Below are 22216 nucleotides of genomic sequence, written 5' to 3'. Positions count from 1 at the left end.
GGTTCTCATCTGTCAGTGGAAGGCTGGGCAGAACTGGTCAGTGAGCTCGCCAGCAGTTGGTGGGTTTTTTAGGGGGCACCTCTAAGGTGCCCCCTGGGTGCATGTATTAATAAATCAATCACTGGAATCAGTGAGGATTTATTAATATGAGATGTTTGATTCCAGACATCCCTGGGTTCAGAGAAGCCATCATGTAGCGGGGGAACTCGTAGTGACCAGTGTTCAACATGTATTTAAAATGTTAACATACAACCCTAAGATAAACTAAAATAGCGCAAACTATGGAGTTGAATGGAGAATAAAAAAATTACCACTGGTAGTGTGGAGAATTCCACATAGGAAACAGTTTACATGAACCAGTCAGGTAAAATGAAATAAAAAAACATGTAGAGCAAGAGTGAAAAAGTGACGACAGTGGTGGGCAAAATAGGACAACATCCATCTACATAGATGAATCATGTGCATTGATGCCTAATACTTCCTGCTGTCCGTGGTTTGCGTTATAATGTACCGCAAAGGGGTAGTTCACATTATTATTGCCAATGGCTCTGATGTGTTCTTGTAGTCTCTCAACTGCGCAGACATCCTTGCTCCCCTCAAACGCACGCATCGACAGACCAACACCAAATAACCTCTCTGGTTCTCTGACACCCTCAAAGAATCAAAGAAAACTTGTTGTGCCCTTGAGAAAGCCTGGCGCAAGGACCGCACCGCTGACAACATGACCGCCCTCAAGAACGCTACCCGCGAACACCACCACCTGATCCGCGCCGCCAAAAGGAACTTTTTCACCGACAGACTGGACAAAAACAGACACAACAGCAGAGAACTCTTCAGCATCGTCAAGGAGTTCTCCAACCCCAGCGCCAACGCCAACGCCGTCACACCCTCACAGGATCTGTGCGAATCCCTCGCCACTTTCTTCCATCGCAAGATTAGCGACCTCCACGACAGCTTCGGACACCAGACCCAACCAAACACCACCGAACCGGCATCCACGGCCATCACCCTCAACAACTGGTCCCACATCAACACGGAAGAAACCAAATCCATCATGAACTCTATCCACTCCGGCGCCCCTTCGGACCCCTGCCCGCACTTCATCTTTAACAAAGCCGACGACATCATCGCCCCGCACCTCCAGACCGTCATCAACTCTTCTTTTTCTTCAGCTACCTTCCCCGAATGCTGGAAACATGCCGAAGTCAACGCCCTACTAAAGAAACCTACGGCTGACCCGAGCGACCTGAAAAACTTCTGCCCCATCTCTCTTCTGCCTTTCCCAGCCAAAGTAATAGAGAAGACCGTCAACAAACAGCTGACCACCTTCCTGGAAGACAACAACCTGCTCGACCCCTCACAAACCGGATTCCGAACCAAGCACAGCACTGAAACCGCCCTCATCTCAGTCACTGACGACATCAGAACCCTGATGGACAACGGTGAAACAGTCGCCCTCATTCTGCTCGACCTCTCTGCTGCTTTTGACACCGTCTGTCACCGCACCCTAATCACACGCCTCCACTCCACCGGAATCCAAGGCCAGGCCCTGGACTGGGTTGCTTCCTTCCTCTCAAACCGTTCCCAAAGAGTTTACCTCCCTCCGTTTCGCTCAGAACCCATCGAGATCATCTGCGGCGTACCCCAAGGCTCATCACTCAGCCCGACACTCTTCAATGTCTACATGAGCCCCCTCGCCAACATCGTACGCAAGCACAACATCATCATCACCTCCTACGCTGACGACACGCAACTTATACTCTCCCTCACCAAGGACCCCGCCAGCGCCAAGACCAACCTACAAGAGGGTATGAAGGACGTCGCAGATTGGATGAGGCTCAGCCGCCTAAAGCTGAACGCTGAAAAAACGGAAGTCCTCATCCTCGGCAACACCCCGTCCGCCTGGGATGACTCCTGGTGGCCCACAGCCCTCGGCACCGCACCGACCCCCACAGACCACGCCCGCAACCTCGGCTTCATCTTGGACCCTCTTCTCACCATGACCAAGCAAGTCAACGCCGTGTCCTCCGCCTGCTTCCTCACCCTCCGCATGCTCCGCAAGATCTTCCGCTGGATCCCTGCCGACACCAGAAAAACCGTGACCCACGCCCTCGTCACGAGCCGCCTGGACTACGGCAACACCCTCTACGCCGGGACCACAGCCAAACTCCAAAATCGCCTGCAACGCATTCAAAACGCCTCGGCCCGCCTCATCCTCGACATACCCCGCCGCAGCCACATCTCCGCACACCTGAGACACCTGCACTGGCTCCCAGTCAGCAAAAGGATCACCTTCCGACTTCTCACCCACGCACACAAAGCCCTCCACGACAAGGGACCGGAATACCTCAACAGACGCCTCAGCTTCTACGTCCCCACCCGCCTCCTCCGCTCCTCTGGCCTCGCACTCACTGCTGTCCCTCGCATCCGCCGCTCCACGGCGGGTGGGAGATCTTTCTCCTTCCTGGCGGCCAAGACCTGGAACTCCCTCCCCACCAGCCTCAGGACCACCCAGGACCACTCCGCTTTCCGGAGACTCCTAAAGACCTGGCTGTTCGAGCAGCGATAACCCCCCCTTTTTCCCCTAGCGCCTTGAGACCCGCACGGGTGAGTAGCGCGCTTTATAAATGTTAATGATTTGATTTGATTTGATTTAGTCTCTCCTTAAGTGGTCGAATGGTGCTACCCACGTAAATACGATTGCAGATACAGATCAAACAGTAAACAACAACTTTAGTATTACAGTTAATAAACTTGTCTATCCTGTGTGTGACCAGCGTGTTGTATTGAAAATTCACCATTTTGTCTTTAATGTAACAACACATGTTACAATGTACACATTTGTATGATCCCTGCGGTGGTATAGGTAACCAGGTGTCTTTTGGATCTGGTGGTAGAAAACTGTGACAAAGGTAATTGCGTAGGGCAGGTCCCTGACTATAGGTAATACTAGGTTTGGATGGGAGACTCTTCTTGAGATGCCCATCTGCTAACAAGAAAGGCCAGTGTCTCTGGAGAATTATGTATATATGTGAACTCATTGCACTATAAGGAGTAATAAGAGAAAGGGGTCTGTGTGATTTTTTCTTTTTAGTGGACGAAAGCAAAAGATCAGATCTTTTCACATGGCTAATTCTATTGTTGGCTTAGAGCAAAATATTGTAGGAGTAACCCCTGTGTGTGAAGCGTGTGTTCATTTGTTTTAATTCTTCCAGAAAAACTGTGTCCTCACTGCAATTCCTCCTAATCCTAGTCAGTTCCCCATAGGGTATGGCATTAATTTGTGAGGCGGGATGGGAACTCTTGGCATGTAGGATGGAGTTACATGCTGTCAGTTTCTTATACAGCTTAGAGCAGATTTTGTCCAACTTGATGTATAAGGTGAGATCTAAGAGGTTGACTTGAGACATACTATGTTCCCCGGAAAGAGATATATTGAAGGTATTCTGTGAGAAAACAGGGCTGATTGCAGAGGCCCCCTAACTTTTTGGCCCCATTTTTCACTTTTTGCTGGTGTTTTCCTGACTCTGATGGATGCCCTGGGTACTGTTAACCAGTCCCAGGGCCTGTGCTCTGTGTAAAATCAATATGCAAATTAGGCTAATTATAATTGGCTAAGTTAACCTACCTATAAGTCCCTAGTATATGTTAGGGCATGTAGGTTTAGGGACCACAGCATAGGTAGTGCACCCATAGGTGCACTGCTGAGGTGCCCAGTGTCATTTTAAAAGCAGGCCTGCCTTGCTGGCTGCTTTTAAATTAAAGTTATATGCAAATTCGACTTTGGAATTAAAAGTAGTTCCAAAGTCTTAAACTACCTTATTTTTACATATAAGTCACCCCTAAGGTGTGCCCTATGTACCCCTAGGGCTGGGTGCCATGTAACTATAAGCAGGGACCTTATAAAACATAGTTTTATAAGCCCTGGTGAGGTAAAAACAGCCAAATTCATTTTTCCTCATTGTAGTAAATGGCCTTCATAGGCTAGAATGGGGAGACTTTATTTACATTTTTAAAGTCCCCTTAAATGATGGATACCAAGAGTTTGGTATCAAATTAATTGTTATAATAAATCCCACACTTGTGGGATTTAATATAACTTTTTCAGGTAAAGAGTTTTAAACTTTACCTGAAAAGTTGCCAATTTCAGCCCTGCATTGTTTTTGCTGCTGTGCTCTGATTGGCCAGCCTCTAGCAGCCTTGCCAGGCTGCCTTGATGAGGTGTGAAGTGGCCTGGCTTCACACAAAGGAATGTGCCAGTGGGAGGGAATCTCCCCTCAGCAGATGGTGAGGCAGGAAGGGGGAGGGCTGCCAAACAGGTCTTCAAAGACAGAGAAGGACATTTGGAGCAACCAGCAACACCCCCACATCCTGCAACCCCAGACAACTAGGTGCCCCCTTGATTAGATTAGGAGAGGGCAGGAGAGGGTTGTGTTTATGATTTTTAGCCACACCAGTGGGTGGGCTCAGCCAGATGTAACCTCCAAAAATCATATTGAGCCATGATGGATTTTTGGAGAATGTTGCCTCCTGGGATTGATTTTTGCCACACTTCCCAGGAAGTGGTCATCACAGGGGAAAGGACCCTGCACCTGATTGGAGAACCAGGACCCCCCTGCTTTTCACCCAGGATCAAGGATAAAACTGGCAGACCTGCACCCACACCTCAGATCCCCATCAGATTCCAACAAGGATGAACTACAGAAGAAGAAGGACTGCCCTGCTGGACTCCTGGCCTGCACCTGGAACCTGCACTCAGAAGGACTGCACCAGCTGCACACCTGGGCTTCACCACAAGAAGGACTTTGCTTGGCTTCAACTGGCTCAAGGAGGGACTCCCTGTTTGCTACAGGTGAAAAATTGCTAACCAGAGTCCCCTGCACCAACTCATGAAGAAAGCGACCAGCTGACCACTGTCCAGTGGCCAAAAAGGAATTTGCGCCAGGTGCATTCTGCGAGTTGTAGTCCGCACCCCCCAAGGACCATCTCAGAACTTCTGGACCCTTGGGGTGAGCTGTGGACCTCAAAAGAACCTTAAAAGGACATCTGGGAGAAGCCCTAGAAGTTTGGAGAACTTTTGAAAAAAAGCTCCTTAGAGGGACCGACCCGCCGCGGCAACTCTAGCCGGCTTGCCTCAACCGCTACTCGGCCTGATTTGCTGGTTCGTCCCGGTAAAGAAAATCTCCGAAAGAGAGACTAAGTCCGAAGGTAAAAAGTTGACCGGGACCTCCCATCCAGCGTATCCAAGGAGGGCTCCAAGGACGTCGGATCAAGATCCAGGTTTACCCCGGTCGAAGGATTTTCACCTCGAAAAAACGACTAAGTCCGAAGGTAAAAATCTTCACAGAGGATTCCCGCGACGCTTATCCAGAGAAGGGCTCCAGGAGGTCGGATTGGACTGGCAGGTTCGTCCCGCTGAAGAAAATCTTCGAAAAAGAGACTAAGGGGGTCATTCCAACTTTGGCGGGCGGCGGGGGCCACCCGCCAAAGTTCCCCCGTCGAAAGACGGCGGGGGTCATTTCGACTTTCTCGCTGGGCCGGCGGGCGACCGCCAAAAGGGCGCCCGGCAGCCCAGCGGGAAAGACCCTGCAACAATGAAGCCGGCTCCGAATGGAGCCGGCGGAGTTGCAGGGGTACGACGGGTGCAGTTGCACCCGTCGCGATTTTCACTGTCTGCAAAGCAGACAGTGAAAATCTTAATGGGGCCCTGTTAGGGGGCCCCTGCACTGCCCATGCCAGTGGCCCCACGACACCCGTTCCTGCCATCCTGGTTCTGGCGGTGTAAACCGCCAGAAACAGGCTGGCGGGAAGGGGGTCGGAATCCCCATGGCGGCGCTGCTTGGAGGATTCTCTGGGCCAGGGGAAATCCGGCGGTAAACCGCCAGATCCCCTTTTCTGACCGCGGCTTTACCGCCGCAGTCAGAATGGCCCTGGAAGCACCGCCAGCCTGTTGGCGGTGCTTCCGTTGCCCTCCCAGGGTTGGAATGAGGGCCTAAGTGTGAAGGTCAACTTTTAACCGAGGCCTCCCGCGGCCTGTAGCCGAGCAGGGCTCCATCGCGGTCGGCCTTAAACTTTGACTTTGCCCCGGTCGAGGTGCAACCAGATGACCCGATTGGCGCTTTTTTGTTTCTAGGCGCTAAAAAAATAATAATTCTTTAAAAATTCATATCTCCGGTTCCCCTTATCCCTTTTTATTAGTTTTTGTGTCATTTTAAAGATAAAAATATAATCTATGTTTATTCATTGGTTTCGGATTTTTAAACTGTTTCCTGTGTTTTATTTAAATACTGTTTTGTGATATTTGAATGCTTTACACTATGTCTCCTAAGTTAAGCCTTGACGCTCGTTGCCAAGCTACCAAGGGTTGAGCTGGGTTTAATTTACTGAGACCTAACTGGACCTTAGTGGAGGCTAGTGGCCTATTGCTAAGTGTAGGTACCTACCTGCCCTTGCCAATGGCCCATTTTCCAACATATTCGTATTCAGATGATGTAAATAACACCCAAGTAGGTCAAGGCTGCCTGACCAGATATATTAGGGCAATATATCTGCCCCAATATAGGATGTGTTGGGTCAAATCTGGTGAGCACTCCCTCCATATGTGTGACAATTCGTAAAAGCCCATGTATAAGTAGGCAAAGGACGGGGAAAATTTAGCCCCAATAGCAACCCCTTGGATTTGTCTAAACCATGTCCCGTTATGGACAAAAAATGTATTATCCAAAACCAGTTTAGTTAAGTCAATGAGCATTTTCGAGTGTTCCAAAAATGAAGCATCACGAGTATCTAAGAAATGTTGAATGGCAACCAGGCCCATGTCTCTCAGTATGCACGTGTAAAGTGAGATGACATCTAGAGTAACTAAAAAATGACCCTCAGTCCACTCAAAAGTCACTCAATTTGCTAAGAAGGTCTTTGGTGTCCCTAATGTATGAGGGAAGGTTGATGAAGGGTTGTAGGAATAAGTCAATGTACTCCGAAATTTTCTCCGTGGGTGAGCCTATAAACAAAATAATGGGTCTCCCTGGTGGAAAAGGACCTGATTTGTGTATTTTGGGTAGAATGTGAATGCAAGTGGAAGTCGGAGTGGGATTGAGCATGTACTTAAATTCCAAATCTGTGATGAGGCATCTGTCCCTCCAAAAAAAACAATCTTTGTTGTATGCGTTCATTAATATCCCTCAGTGGGTTGTGTGATAAGGCCAAGTATGTATTTGTCATTAAGTTGACGGTCTATTTCTCCGATATAGTCCAATTTGTTCATAATGACAATATTGCCCCCTTTGTCGGCTTCCTTAATGACCATGTTTTTCTTGTTGGTAAGGGAGTGGAGGGCTTCTCTTTCAGAACCAGTGATATTGTGTATAATATATTTGCAACCCGCACGGTATTGATCTTCTAACCGGTATAGGTCAGATGTAACACGTTTATGGAAAATGCAGATAACATTATCACTTGCTAGACTGGGTGTGAATTTGGAAGAGGTTTTGAGACCACTATCAATATTCGGATAAGGGTCAATATCCAAGTCAGATAAAATCTCCATCAAGGAGGGAGAAAAACCTGACGTATGTTCCAAAGAAAGTAAAGTCTGGATATCGTTTACGTCCTTGATGGTCAAGTTGCTAACTGGGCACGGTAACGGTATGTGGGAATCGGTCAGAACCATTTTACCTTCAAAAAATTTACAAAGTTTACATTTACGAATAATTTTAAACAGGTTGACATGTAATTCAGTAAAATTAGGTAATGATGAAGGCACGAAACCCAAACCTTTGCTCAAAATTTTTATTTGTTGCTCACTAAGTTTAACATCTGTTAGATTGACAATTGCAATCTCACGGTTTGTATCTAGGTCAGTGCGGGTTATTTCTGGTCCCTAACTTCTAACAGTTTGTCTCTTCCTTTGTCTGTAAAGGAGAGCCACAGGATAGCTGCCCACTGCCTTTGGGGGAACTTTTGGACTTTTCGGGCCCTCTGCAGAGCAGTTACCCATTTGTGGACGTCATCCCCAGATTTGTAAGGGGGAACTATCCTGCTGAGATTCCTAGAATCAAAGTGTTCTTCTCTGACTCTAGAGTCTCTTGTGCTGCCACCATAGGATTCTAACCCCAAATTCTTACTCTCCCTCTCCACCTCTAGGGACTCCCTTTTCAGCCTGAGCTTATCTTCCTCAAGCTTGAACACTAACTCCTCAGAGTGATTAGAATAGGTGGACTCAGCACAGGATGGCGAGGATGATGTTGAGGAGGATCTATTCCTCCTGGGAGACCCTTTGGACCCTTCCAGGGGCAGTAAAAATTGTCCCACCAGGTGCCCCCCTTCTGTTCTGAGAGTACCTCCCTCTCCAGTCCCAGAGTTGTCCTTAGAGGCCTCCTCTGAGCTCTCTAGATCTGACAGAGACCTCTAGTTGCAGATTCCTCATCTTAGAATTTCCCCCAGGTGTCAGACTGGATCCGGAGATTTTTCTTCAAGCAGTACCCGTGCACGCCATCAGGTGGTGTCAGACGATGCCACGTACATCATTGGCGTTGTGGTCGCTGTAATGACGTCACAGTCGAAAAAAGGTGCCATCCCATCCCGCCGTCAGTTCTTTCATTTCCGCACCAGCCTACGCACAGGTCCAGAGACAAGCTACCCTCAGTTGCTTTTTGACTGACTTTTCAACCATTCTTTCGAACATTTTGAGTTCTTGGTGAAACGTGATGTCTTCTTGCACGACTGGATTCAAGTTGTGTGACTCCTGTCACCGCATGATGTTGGTGACAGATTAACACCTCATGTGCTTTTGGTGTCTGGAGTGTGACCATGACCCGAAGTTGTGCTCCAACTGGTGTGCCATGAACCTAAAGGCTTTGAGGGAGTGGTCCTTAAAGCCCATAGCGGCTCAGCAGTTGGCTCTGCGATGCTCCCAGTCTTGCTCGAGAGGAAGGTCACAAGACCATTCATGGAGCCATCACCACTCATCCTTGTCCCACTCCAGATCCTCCAAGCATTTGGGTCACAAGAAGAAGAAGTCGAAGAACAAGCGTTCTTTGACTTCACCCTGTCGCTCAGCCGATGCGACGTGGGAGGAGCATCATCCTTGTAGGCATCAATCCTCAGAGCCTGCCTCTGTGTCGGCTCCACGTCTCCACCAGTTTCCGTAAGCTGAAGCCACCCCTGCCCAACTCAGGGAGATTTATAAGGACATGCGCCTCATATTCAGGCAGACCGACCCTCCTGTGGTGTCTTCAGGCCCAGTAGGGTCAGAGGGGGGCACTCTCTGGTTCCACACCAGTGGCCTTCGCCTCGTCTCCGGAGGGCACCCCAGGATCCGTTTCCAGATCCGACTCCACACAGGTCATGTCATTGCAACCTTCACTTGTGCCAGTGCAGAAGTCTACGCTTCCAACGTAAAGCCCATAATCAGCGTCAATCCCATACTTATTCCCGACACCGACCCAAAGATGGAACAACGTGACTTGATGACGATTCCGACTGGGACATCATTCCCCAGATTTGATCCTGACACTTACACCTATGGGTATTGTGCGAGTAGAGAGGGGCCTCTGGAATTTCTAGAATACCAGCTTGAAGACCCTTACATAGACTGGGCTCAGGAATTGGGTGAAGCCAGTGGGTTAGACACCTCCTGTGACTCTGACATGCTTTCTTCCCCTACTGTGGCTAAAGAGGAGGTAGCCTCCTGCTTGATGGTGGTGCAAAGGGTAGCCAAGGTCCTGGGCCTTGAGCTGTCTTCAGTGGTGGTCAGGTCTAACCCCCTGACTGAGGTGCTTCAGCCTAGGGCTTACACATCAGAACCCTCATTGCCCTTCAATGATGTCCTGTTGGGGATGTGGTCTAAACCCAGCACAGGGGCTCCTGTCAACAGGAAAATTGTCCTCCACCATAGGCATGCGCCTAACGGCCCTAAATTCCAGAGCCAACACCCTATGCCTGAGAGGTTAGTCATTCAGGCTTCTTCCTCTCATGGCGCATTCTCTTATGCATCCCCGGACAGGAAATTAAAAAGACTGGACCAACTTGGGAAGAAAATGTTCTCTTTCTCCAGTCTTGCATTGCGATCCGTGAACACCGCAAACCTTTTAGGCTGCAAAACCCATACTTTATGGGATACTGTTGCGTAGGTTCCGGAGTAGGCACAGGCCATTCTCTCCCAAGCTTTTGCTGACAGGAGAGACTGGACATCACTGACTCACTGGGCAGATGGGTTGCGTCGACAGTGGCTCTTCGGCGTCACGCTTGGTTTAGGACGTCTGGCTTTTCAGGGGATGTCCAACATCTGCTTATGGACATGCCCTTCGATGGCACCCGTCTCTTCGTAGACAAAGCGGACTCAGCACCGAACACTTTAAGCAGTCCTGGGCAACGGCTCGGTCCCTGGGCCTCGCAGCTGCTCCTCACCCCCCCCCCCCAGTCTGCTTTTCGTCCCTTTCATGGCTGGTGAAGGGGCACCCAACCGCGTCCCTTTTCCTCCAGACACCGTGCCACGCATGCTGCCTAGCCTCTCTGTGGCCGAGGACGTGGGATCCAACATCCCAGTGGACCACGGAGCCAGCAGCCAGCTCAGTCCACCACCCCTTCTCCCCCGCTGCAGCCTTCCTAGTCCGTCGCTCCTTCATGGACTAGTTGGTGGCAGGATTTGCCATCACCTGCCCCACTGGGAATCCATGATGACGGACTGGTGGATTTTGTAAATCGTCCAAAGGGGCTACTTCCTCACCTTCGAGATTACGCCTCCTGCCTTGCCATCATCCTACAATCGAATGGCAAAGGATCACTTGCCACTTCTCCATGAAGAGGTTACGGCTCTCTTAGCCAAGGGGGCAATAGAGAGGGTCCCTGTGCCAGAAGTAGGTTGTGATTGTTATTCCCACTACTTTCTGGTGCTCAAAAAGGACAAGGGCCTTCGTCCTATCCTATACCTCCGGGCCTTCGATCTCTTCCTCAGGAAGTAGAAGTTCAAAATGCTCACTATGGCTCAGGTTCTTTCTGCCCTGGACGGTAGTGTAGACTTGCAGAACGCCTATTTCCATATTCCCATTCTGCCTGCCGACAGATGTTGCTTGCGGTTCGTGGTATGTCACAAGCACTTTCAGTTCACTGTGCTCCCCTTGGGCCTTACCACCGCCCCTCAGGAGTTCATTAAAGTGATGACAGTGGTAGAAGCTCATCTGCGCCAGAAAAGGGGTTTCAGTCTTACTCTACTTCCACGACTAGCTGTTGAAGGCGGGCTTTCCCCCGGCTGTCACCCACCTCCAGACTACGGTGGACATCCTGTATTCAATGGGGTTCACTATAAACCTGCCAAAGTCACATGTGACTCCCTCTCAGATGCTCCCTTTCATTGCAGCTGTTCTGGGCACAGTGCAGTTTTGGGCTTATCCTCCTGAAGGGTGAGCCCATATTCAGGCTATGATATCGATGTTTCAGCCTCTATCATGGGCTTCGGTGAGAATAACTCAGAGGCTGCGGGGCCTCATGCATCCTGCTAGTGACACATGCCAGATGGCATATGTGGCTCTGTAGTGGGACTTGAAGATCCAGTAGGTGCAGCATCAGGGGAATCTCTCTGACATGGTCCAGCTCTCAAAGGAAACTGTGAAAGATCTACAGTGGTGGTTGATGAACCGAGACTGGGTCAGAGGCAGATCCCTCTCCAGACAGTGGTGATAGATTCACTCCGGGGATGGGGCAGCCACGTGGGAGAGGCAGAGATCAAAGGCATCTGGTCTCTGGCAGAGTCCAGGCTCCACATCAACCTTCTGGACTTCAGGGCTATCAGGATTGCATTGAAAGCATTCCTTCCCTCTCTCCAAGGGAAAGTGGTGCAGGTGTTCACAAACACCACCAGCACCATGTGGTACTGCAACAAGCAGGGTGGGGGTTGTGGACCCTTTGGTCAAGAGGCCCTGCATCTCTGGACATGGCTGGAACGTCAGGGCATCTCCCTGTGGTTCAACATCTGGCGGACTCTCTGAACGCCTGAGCAGACAAACTCAACTGGCAATGCATGGTAGATCACTAATAGTACCGCCATCTGGAAGTGTGCAAGGTCTCCTTTAGCAGTGGGGAGTGCCTTGGTTAGATCTGTTCGCCTCCACAGAGAACACGCAATGTCAGCTGTTTTGTGCATTGGAGTTTACAAGGCGGCGCTCGGTGACGCTTTTCATATCAAGTGGAACTCAGGCCTCTTGTACGCCCTTCCACCAATACCACTTGTGCCCAGAGTTCTTAAGAAGATCAGGAACGACCGGGCCCAAGTAATTCTTGTGGCTCCGGACTGGGCACAGAGAGTATGGTATCCTGAGCTTCTAAGCATTGCCATCAATCCTCCACTGAGACTGCCTCTTCGGGAGGATCTTCTGTCACAGCAGCAGCAGGGGAGGGTTCTCTACCCAAACCTGTCCAGTCTCCTGTCTTCTGGCACGGATATTGAGTGACAGCAGTTGACAGCTTTTGACTTCCTCCCGAAGTCTGTGATGCTGTCTTGGCAGCCAGGAGTCATCAAATGGTATACACCTGTCATTGGTATAAATTTGTGTCATGGTGTACTAACAAAACCACTGATTCCCTTTCTGCTCCACTGTCTGAGGTCCTCTTGTTTATTCTCTCTTTTGCCACCAGGGTTTTGCTTTGGGCACCCTTAAGAGTTATCTGTCTGCAATCTCTGCTTTTCTCAGACTTCCTGATCAACCCTCCTTGTTTAAATCTCCCATTGTGGCTTGATAGCTTAAAGGTCTTACCCACATGTGCGCACCAACCCCTTCATTATGCCCCAGTGGGATTTGAACCTTGTACTTACTTTCCTCAAGTGTGCTCCTTTTGAGCCCCTTCATAATTGTCCACTTCTGCTCCTCATATTAAAAACAACATTCCTTATGGCCATCACCTCTGCATAGGGAGTGGGTGAGCTACAAGCTCTTTCTTTGGAGCTACCCTTCATCTCCATCCGTCCTGACAAAGTGGTACTTTGTACTAGGGCCTCTTTCCTCCCTAAAGTGGTAACACCCTTTAATGTCAGCCAATCCATCACCTTGCTTACTTTTTATCAGCCCCCATATCCTTCTCGTGAGGAGGAGAGGTTCCACTGTGTGGATCCAAAAAGAGCTTTGGCGTTTTACCTCAATCATACCAAAACGTTCCAGGTGAACGATCAACTCTTTGTGGGTTATATGGGTGTGAAGAAAGGATGGGTGGTGCAGAAGAGAACCATCTCTAGATGGGTTGTTCTCTGCATCAAAATGTGCTACGCTTTATATAAGAAGCAATCCCCAGAAGGCTTGCGTGCTCACTCCACCTGAGCAACAGCTGCAACCATTGCATTAGCACATGGGAATCAAGTCCTGGACATCTGCCAGGCAGCAACGTGGACATCCCTGCACATTTTCACCAAACACTACTGCCTGAAGTCCGGTTTGAAGGGACGGCTATTCTGGCCATTCGGTCCTGCAGGACTTCCTAGTATGATCTTGGATTGCAGACCTGTCTCTGGGGGTGGTATTGTTTGGTTATCTACTCTAAAGTAAGGAATCTGCGACTAGAAGACTCTACCAGAGGAACAAGTTACTTACCTTGTGTAACAAATTATCTGATAGAGACATATTCCAGTTGCAGAATCCTTACCTACTTACCCATTCTCCTCTCTCTGAGAACTGATTTCCAGGGCCAGGGACTCCCTTTTGAGGCCCTAGTTATGGCACACCAATCTCAGTGTTATTTATGGCTCTGCGCTCCTGGCGTGGAAAATCATGAAAACAAACGGATGTCAGTGTACCAGGGTGGCACAAATATACGACCTCTGTCATCACGGCAACCACAATGCCAACAATAAAGAGGCCAAACTATATGTTAAAAATAAAATGGAATGTGATAATCACTCCTGACCCACACTACCACATAAGGACCCTTAGAACTGGGGGAGTACTAAAATCCCTAAGTTAAGTAGAAAGGATTCAACAGGTGCCCCTGTGCAGAGCAGAAATCTTGAGTCAATGTCCAGAGGCTAGCGTGGGAAAGTCGCGGTTGGAGTTTTCGCTGTTCCGGGACCCTTCAGGGAACCCATTGGGACATGGGAGATTGGATAGTGCTCCCGCCAGTGGATACCCAGACAATGGAATACCTACACCAGGGCGCCCAGGTGCACAGAGATGAAGTTGTGTCGGAACCTCCTGCTGAAGTCAATGGGGATCTCGGTTGTCCAGCTGCTGTCGTGACCCGTGGACCAGGTGGGTGAAACCCAGGCGTGGATTCCGGAAGAAGAAGACCTAAGGAGAGAGGGGTCAGACTCCAGACCACCCTGAGGGGACAGAGTCCAGACCACCCAGAGAGGACCAGGTGGTGCTGGAGGGCAATTACCACCCTTCTCAGTGATTCTTCCTGAGGGACAGTGGACAAAGAAGTGCAGCTGTGGAGTCCAGGTGACTTCTGGTTCCAGCGAAGAACAGCAGTAGTTCCGGTATCAAGTTTGCAGAGGAGACTTGCAGACTGTTCCTGAGGTCTTGCAGACGAATCTGGGGTCCCACACTTAGGGGAGCCCTTATGTAACCCAGGAAGGTGGTTGGACACTAACAGCAATGAGTAGGTCAGGGAAGTCACCCAGCTGGACTAACCAGTCAGATGCTCCCAGGGGCCTCTGTTCATCTTATTTCCAAGATGGAAGAACCAAATGGTCACCTAGCAGATCTCTGTGCACCTCCCTATGGGAGGAGCTGGACAAGGTGGGTGGTCATGCCCCTGTCTTTTGTGTGGTTTCGCACTAGAGCAGGAACCAGGAGCTCCTGCACTGGAGCAAATCGGTTTATGCAAGGAAGGTACCAAATGTGCCCATCAAAGCACCCTAGTGGTGCTCAGACACACCCCCAACCCAGCCCAGAGACACCTATTCTAAAGAAGAGATGGTCACACCTTTGTCCTATAGGAAATCCTTTGTTCTGCCTTCCCCTGCCTGACTTAGGCTCAGCAGCAGAAGAACAGAACAGTGTCCGGGGCCAGCAGTAGCATGGGTGCAGACCCTGCAAGGATGTACAGACTTGGGGCATCCCTTAGGGAACCCCCAGAGTACGCGGTATCATGCAACTAGCACTGGAATCAGTGTAGTTGCATGATTCCAACATCTTTGATACCAAACCTGCCTATGTTCAATGAAACCATTATGTAGTTGGACCACTAGTGCGGACCAGTGTCCACTACATACCTTAAGATGGCTTCCCCGCATTTACAAAGGTCAAAAAATTGAGTCTGGGGTTTGTAGGGACACCTCTGCTCATGCAGGGGTGCCCTCACACTTAGAACCATGCACCTGCCCTGGGGCTGAAGGGCCTACCTTAGGGGTGACTTACCGGGTCAGAATGCAGTGACCATGATATTAGGCAAACCTTATATCTGGAGTGAAAGGTGCATGCACCATTTCACGGAGGTTGTCATGGCAGGCCTGTAGTCACAGGTTGCAGGGCCCCCTTGAGTGGCACATCACATGTGTAGGGAGCTGGCCTGGTGGGTACCTAAGGTCCTAGACATTATACCAGGTTCAGGTATCCCCTCTTAGTGAAGTGTAGGCAGTGCCTAGAAGCCAGGCTCTCTAGGGGTAGCTGTGGATGAGCAGCCAAGACTCATCTAGGAGACATGCAAAACTCACGCAATACCACTGTAGTCACACAGCACGTACACACGTGAAGGAAACCACACAGTATTACAAAGATAAAAGTACTTTATTTTAATGACAATACCCAAATTACTAAAAAGGCAATATTTCCTTAGAAAGTAAGGAAATAAACTAAATATGCACACTACTAATCAGAAATAGGCATAGAAAAGGTTAGAAAACAGGGCAAATGTAGATAACCAATAGTGAACCTAGGGGAGCCCAAACCATATACTAAACAAATGGAATGTGAACACAGGACCCCCACCTAGGTAAGTAGAATGTGTAGAGAGGAGCTGGTGGTACTAGAAAGCCACAGAAGTAAGTTATACAATACCCCCAGCGACCAGGAAAGCAGGAGTAAATCACTGGAATTTCCCCAACCCACTCAAAAGGAAGAAAAAGAAGCAAAGAAGACAACCAGACAAGACTGTAAGAAAGCAGCAGTGGATTCCTGGAGAAGAAGACCTGTGGAGAGAGGGGACCAAGTCCAAAAGTGTCAGTGGAGTCCAGGAGGAGTAGGAGCTACTACCCACCCAGCTGTTCTTGCAGGAATTGGTCCACAGTGGGGAAGAACAGGTCAGCACTGCACCCCTGGAGCCAGAAAATAGTTCCTGATGGATGCAGAAGATGACCCACGCTGGAGTGAAGATTGCAGATGGATGTCAGTGCAGGAATTCCACCAACAAGCCTTGGCAAAGGCAAATTTGTGGTTAGTGGAAAAATGGTGCTGCCGAGGACAGGACCAGCAAGGCCCAGGAGGACTCAACTCAGGAGGGGGAGTCACAGGGGACCCTCAGCAACGCAGAGGATCCACAGGAGCGGATGCAGCACCCACAGGATGGGGACACAGAAGGTGCAGAATGAGCCCACGCAGCACTACAGAAAGGCATCCCACGCCGCAAGAGAACCACGCAGAGGGGTGTGCGTCGCAGGAAGGAGTAGTGGGGACTAGAGCTACACATCGCCTCAAGATGCCCTGGAGGAGATGCAAACAAGCCTTGGCAGCTGCAAGAGAAGCAGTGCAGGGGGGTATTGTTCTGTGTAGGAAGGCAAAGGCTTACTTCCACCAAATTTGGACAGCTGTCAGAGAGAACCAAGAGGACTACTCTGGACCACCAGCCGTGATAAAAGATGAGAGGAGAGCCACGCAGCCGGTCGTCAATGTAGTGACTCCTTCACTCCAAGGGAGATTCCTTCTTTCTTCCAGTGCAGACTGAAGACATGCCACCCTCAGTGGATGCACAGGCAGTGGAAATGTTGCAATTCCTGGCAGGAGCCCTGGAAACAATATTGCAGAAGAGTTCTAATTTTTGGAGGCAGCTTGTCGGGTCCTGGAGTTTCCCATTGCAGTTCTGGAGGCCAGAAGTCGAAGTAGATGTTGCAGAGGAGTCCTGCTGGAATCTTCGAAGCCAAATCTGAGGACTCACCCAAGAGAGAGACCCTAAATAGCCCTGAAATGGGGATTTGTCATCTAGCCAGGTAAGCACCTATCAGGAGGGGGCTCGGACGCCACCTGCATGGCCACTCAGATGCCCCCAGAGTTCCCTGCCAACCTTGGAAACAAGATGGCAGAACCTAGGGACCCTCTGGAGAAGCTCTGAGCACCACCCCTTGGGTGGTGATGGACAGGGGAGTAGTCACTACCCTTTCCATTGTCCAGTTTCACGCCAGAGCAGGAACTGGGGGTCACCTGCCATGACTTCGAACATGGTCATGTAAAGGCGTCTAAGATCATGGAATTGTCCCTCCATTCCAAATGTGGTATTGGGGGGCCAATACCATGCATCCTGGGGCTCTACTATGGACCACCAGTACTGGCAAACCTGCTCTCTGAGGCTTGCGCTACAGCTACAGCTACTGCCACCTCACAGACAGAGTTCTGCCCTCCTAGGGTCTGAGCAGCTCAGTCTCAGGAAGGCAGAACAAAGCATTTCCTTTGGGAGGAGGGTGTTACACCCTCTCCCTTTGGAAATAGGTGTTACAAGCATGGGAGAGGTAGCCTCCAAGACCCCTGGAAATGCTTTGAAGGGCACACATGGTGCCCTTCTTGCATAAGCCAGTCTACACTGGTTCAGGGACCCCCAGGCCCTGCTCTGGTGCAAAACTGGACAAAGGAAAGGGGAGTGACCACTCATCTGTCCATCACCATCCCAGGGGTGGTGCCCAGAGCTACTCGAGTGTGTCCATCTTGTTTTCCAAGGTGTGGGGACACTCTGGAGATCTCCGAGTGGCCAGTGTCAGCAGGGTGACGTCAGAGACCCCTCCTGATAGGTGCATACCTGGTTAGGTAGCCAATCCCTCCCTCTCAGAGCTATTTAGGGTCTCTCCTGTGGGTTCCTCATCAGATTCAGCTTGCAAGTTTCCATCAGGAATCCTCTGCAACTTCTGCTTCAGCTTCTGACCATCGGATCAACCACAGACCACTCCAGGAACCACTGTAACTGCAAAAAAGTATGCTGATAGACTACTGTGACCCTGCAACTTCAGCTCCAGCCAGCAACTGTAACAGTTTCCAAGATGTGCATGCTCGGAGGACTCCCTGCCTGCACCCTGCACCAGAAGAACCAAAGGAATCTCCTGTGGAGTGACGGAGTCACTTCCCTGCTCCAGCAGGCACCTTCTAAGATGACAACTGGTTCTCTGGAATTCCTCTCCTGGCAACAAGCTTGCTCCATGGAACAAAGGTGGTGGACCCCTTCGACCCAGACTGTCCTAAGGTCCAGCTGTCCAAATTTGGCAGAGTTAAGAGCTTGCCTTACTGGTTTGCGACAGTACCCCCTGTGCACCTCGTCATCTCTAGCTCCTGAGGCCTCTGTGCACTATTTGCAAGAATCCTTCGTGCACAGCATGGCCCAGGTCCCCAGCATGGAAAACATCCTGAACAAGAAGTCTAAACCACTACTTGCCTGAACCACTATTGCTAAACAACGAAAAAGTCTCTACAACTAAGTACTGTACAACTACCGTCTAAACAATTGTGCCTGAATAACAATTGCCTGAACAACTAATTTTAAGGTAAGTTTTTTTTTTTTTTTTTTTAATGGTATATATTATTTAAAAACCAAAAAGAAAACCTTACCTTAAAATTAGTTGTTCAGGCAATTGTTATTCAGGCACAATTGTTATTTAGACAGTAGTTGTTCAGTACTTAGTTGTAAAGACTTTTTAGTTTTTTAGCAGTAGTGGTTTAGGCTATAGTTGTTTACGACCTAGTTGTTCTGTCACATGTTCTCCTAGCACTCCATCCTGCGACGCACACAACTCGCTGAGTTGTTCTCTGGGGATGTGGGATCTTCTTTAGTGGTGCTGCAGCAACTGCAATTTGCACCTTTTTTGTCCCCGCGTCCTGGGACTTCCGTGGGTGCTGCCTGGTCATCTGTGGGTTCCCTCCAGTGCTGGGAGCCCCCTCTGCCGCCTCAGTCCGAGTTGAGGCCCCCAGGTCCCTCCTGGGTCCAGACAGCGCCATTTTGAAGCAAACCACAACACTGCTTGAACCAAGGCTTGTTGGACGAATCCTGGACTGCAACTTGCCTGCATCCAACGTCTCGACGTGGGACATCTCTTGCATCACGCAGGAATCCGAAGCCATCTTCTTTGGTGCTCTTCTGCAGACTTCCTCTAACCAGAAAATCCTCTTTTGCACCATCTTCTAGGTTGGCAGGGGCTCATGTCCTTCCTGGAATCTTCTGCTACTTCTGGACTTGGTCTCCTCTCTTCACAGGTCTTCAGGTCCAAAAGTCCACCATTTGTTGCTTGTAGTCTTGCTTGGTTCTTGCAATAACTCTTATCACGACTTGTAGTGTGTCCTGAGGAAACGTGCAGTATTTTACTCCGACTTTCCTGGGCTCTGGGGTGGGGTATTTTACTCACGTTTGTGGTTTTCTTACACTCCCAGCGCCCCTCTACACACTACACTTGCCTAGGGGGTATTTGTGATTTGCATTCCACTTTTAGTATATGGTTTGTGTTGCCCCTAGGCCTATTGCATCCTATTGTATTTTCTACTGTTTGCACTATTCTGTGACTATTTACTTACCTAATTGTGGTCTCTAGTGTATATATTGTGTATAATACTTACCTCCAGGAGTATTGCCTCAAAGATATTTTTGGCCTTGCGTCACTAAACTAAAGTACCTTAATTTTTGGTAACACTGAGTATTGTCTTTTATTGTGTATATGTACTGTGTAACTATGGTGGTATTGCAGCAGCTTTGCATGTTTCCTAGTTCAGCCTAAGCTGCTCTGCTACAGCTACCTCTAGACAGCCTAAGCTGCTAGAACACTGACAACATTTCACTAATAAGGGCTAACTGTCCTGGTATAAGGTGTAAGTACCTAGGGTACCCGCTACAAACCAGGTCAGCCTCCTACACATGTTTGATACCAAACATAACCAGGTTCGGCGTTACGATTATGTAGCTGGACATAGGTAGTGACCGATGTCCAGTACACATGTAAAATGGCATCCCCGCACTCACAAAGTCCAGGAAAATGGATCTGGAGTTTGTGGGGACATCTCTGCTAGTGCAGGGGTGCCCTCACACACAGATACCTGCACCATGCCCTTTAGGCTGAGAGGGCATACCATAGAGGTGTCTTATAGTGACCTAGTGCATGCACCCGTTTCATGCGGACTGCAATGTGAGGCCTGCAGAACCCTTTGCATGGGCTCCCTATAGGTGGCAGAATAACCACTGCAGCCCATAGGGATTCCCTGGTAGCCCCAATGCCCTCGGTACCTAGGTACCATATACTAGGGAGTTACATGGGTGGACCAGTATGCCAATTGTGGGAAGAAAAGGGGACAGTTACCAAGTTAGAAAGGAGAGAGCATAACCACTGGGGTCCTGGTTGCAGGATCCCAGTGGACACAGTCAAACACACAACAGGCAGAAAATGGGGGTAACTATGCCAGGAAAAAGGGCACTTTCCTAAAACATGCTGCTGCCCATGGGAGACCTCTTGTGTACCAATGCCATGGGTACCTAAGCACCATTTACTAGGGCCTTACATGGGTGCACCTGTATGCCAAATGTGGACTGTAAAAGTTACCTTCCAACTAAATTTAGGGGCGAGAGCACTGACACTGGGGTCCTGGTTAGCAGGATCTCAGTATACTACAATCTAAACACACTGACGACAGGCACAAAATGGGGGTTTCTATGTCAGAAAGGTGCTACTTTCCCACAATACTTATTTATCAGTTAGAGGTAGAGTCCTGTACCTTGGTGGCTACACACTCCTCTTAGGCCAGAGGCCACACACCATCCAAGTTCTCCAGAGTTCTACATATTTATTCTTAAGATGCCACCATGTGATCATCTTCTGGGTTGCTGGCCATTTTACGGTGGACAACAGGCTGCTTACGCATGTTCCTTGAACATGATGGTTCCATCTTGCGCTGGGATTAGTTTGTGGTGAGATTGGTTTCTCTCTTCGGATACAGTCTTCCTGGTCTGTACCTCTCTATTTTTCAGGGTGTCATATTCTTTCTGCCTCTCTTGGGGTAGTTATAGCGCTTCTGCGTTATTTTTACGGTATTTGCTCTTTTGTAGGATGCAACTGCTTTTGTAGGCTCAGCTTTTAACTACGTTGTTTTCAGTTTGAGAAAATCTGGAGAACTCTGTATTTTACCCTTCTTTCCTTACTTCAGCCAGGTTTCACACCTGCTGTATTCTTTTAAGTATGTACTATCATCGAACCTGATGAGGAATACTTTATCAGTTTGCATTGGTTTAATTGCTTAGATAGCCTTTATTTTACGTGTGTTGTCCTCCATACTTTCCTTTTTCTTATATTATTACTGTCTTGCTGATTACTCATCAAGTTCCTCATACATTTTTATGACATCATCATCATAGTGATGGCTTCTGTGGCTTGTCTTGGTTGATATATATATATTTCCTTTGTTGTTAAATTAATATTTATTTTTCTTCTCCTCCTATATGCGTTATACTTTATAGATGGTCCCAGAGGCATTGACATTATCTCTGACAGATTTTACTTCTTCACAAATGGGTTCTTGTTTTTTTCCTTTCAACTGTACTTTTACAGAGCAGCTTTGATTAAGGTCATAGCGAAGACCTACAGCTCAATGGCATTGTCTGTTGACTCTAGACTTCCTGTACTGGCCGAACATGGGTTCAATCCACCTTGGTAGCAGGTGGTTATGTCTTTATTGTCTCGCCTTCTGACACATTTTGCCCCGCTGTCATGCTGACGCTGTTCCTACGCTTTTCAATGTCTTTATGACTTTCAAAACAATATAAGGAAAGGTAGCAGAGGCGTAGCAATCAACACAGTTCCCGTAAGTGTGAAATGTATCAACAAATATGAACAGTCTTCTCAAAAGGTATAGATACTATGCTACCTAACCAGTGTCTAAAGTTGTGATAGAGAAACCCACCACTATATGAACCTATATGTTACACACAGAAGAAGACAGTCTCAAAACATAAGTAAGACCAAGTGTAGTAGATCCAGTTAATACACAGAACTGGAGTAGTTAATTACAACAAATGAAGGGTTCATTCCAAAACAAGCAGGCGGCTGATATACGTTTCGTCT

The sequence above is a fragment of the Pleurodeles waltl genome, chromosome 9 (assembly GCF_031143425.1).
Source record: "Pleurodeles waltl isolate 20211129_DDA chromosome 9, aPleWal1.hap1.20221129, whole genome shotgun sequence".
Classification (NCBI taxonomy): Eukaryota; Metazoa; Chordata; class Amphibia; order Caudata; family Salamandridae; genus Pleurodeles; species Pleurodeles waltl.
Note: the sequence above shows the minus strand (reverse complement) of the source record.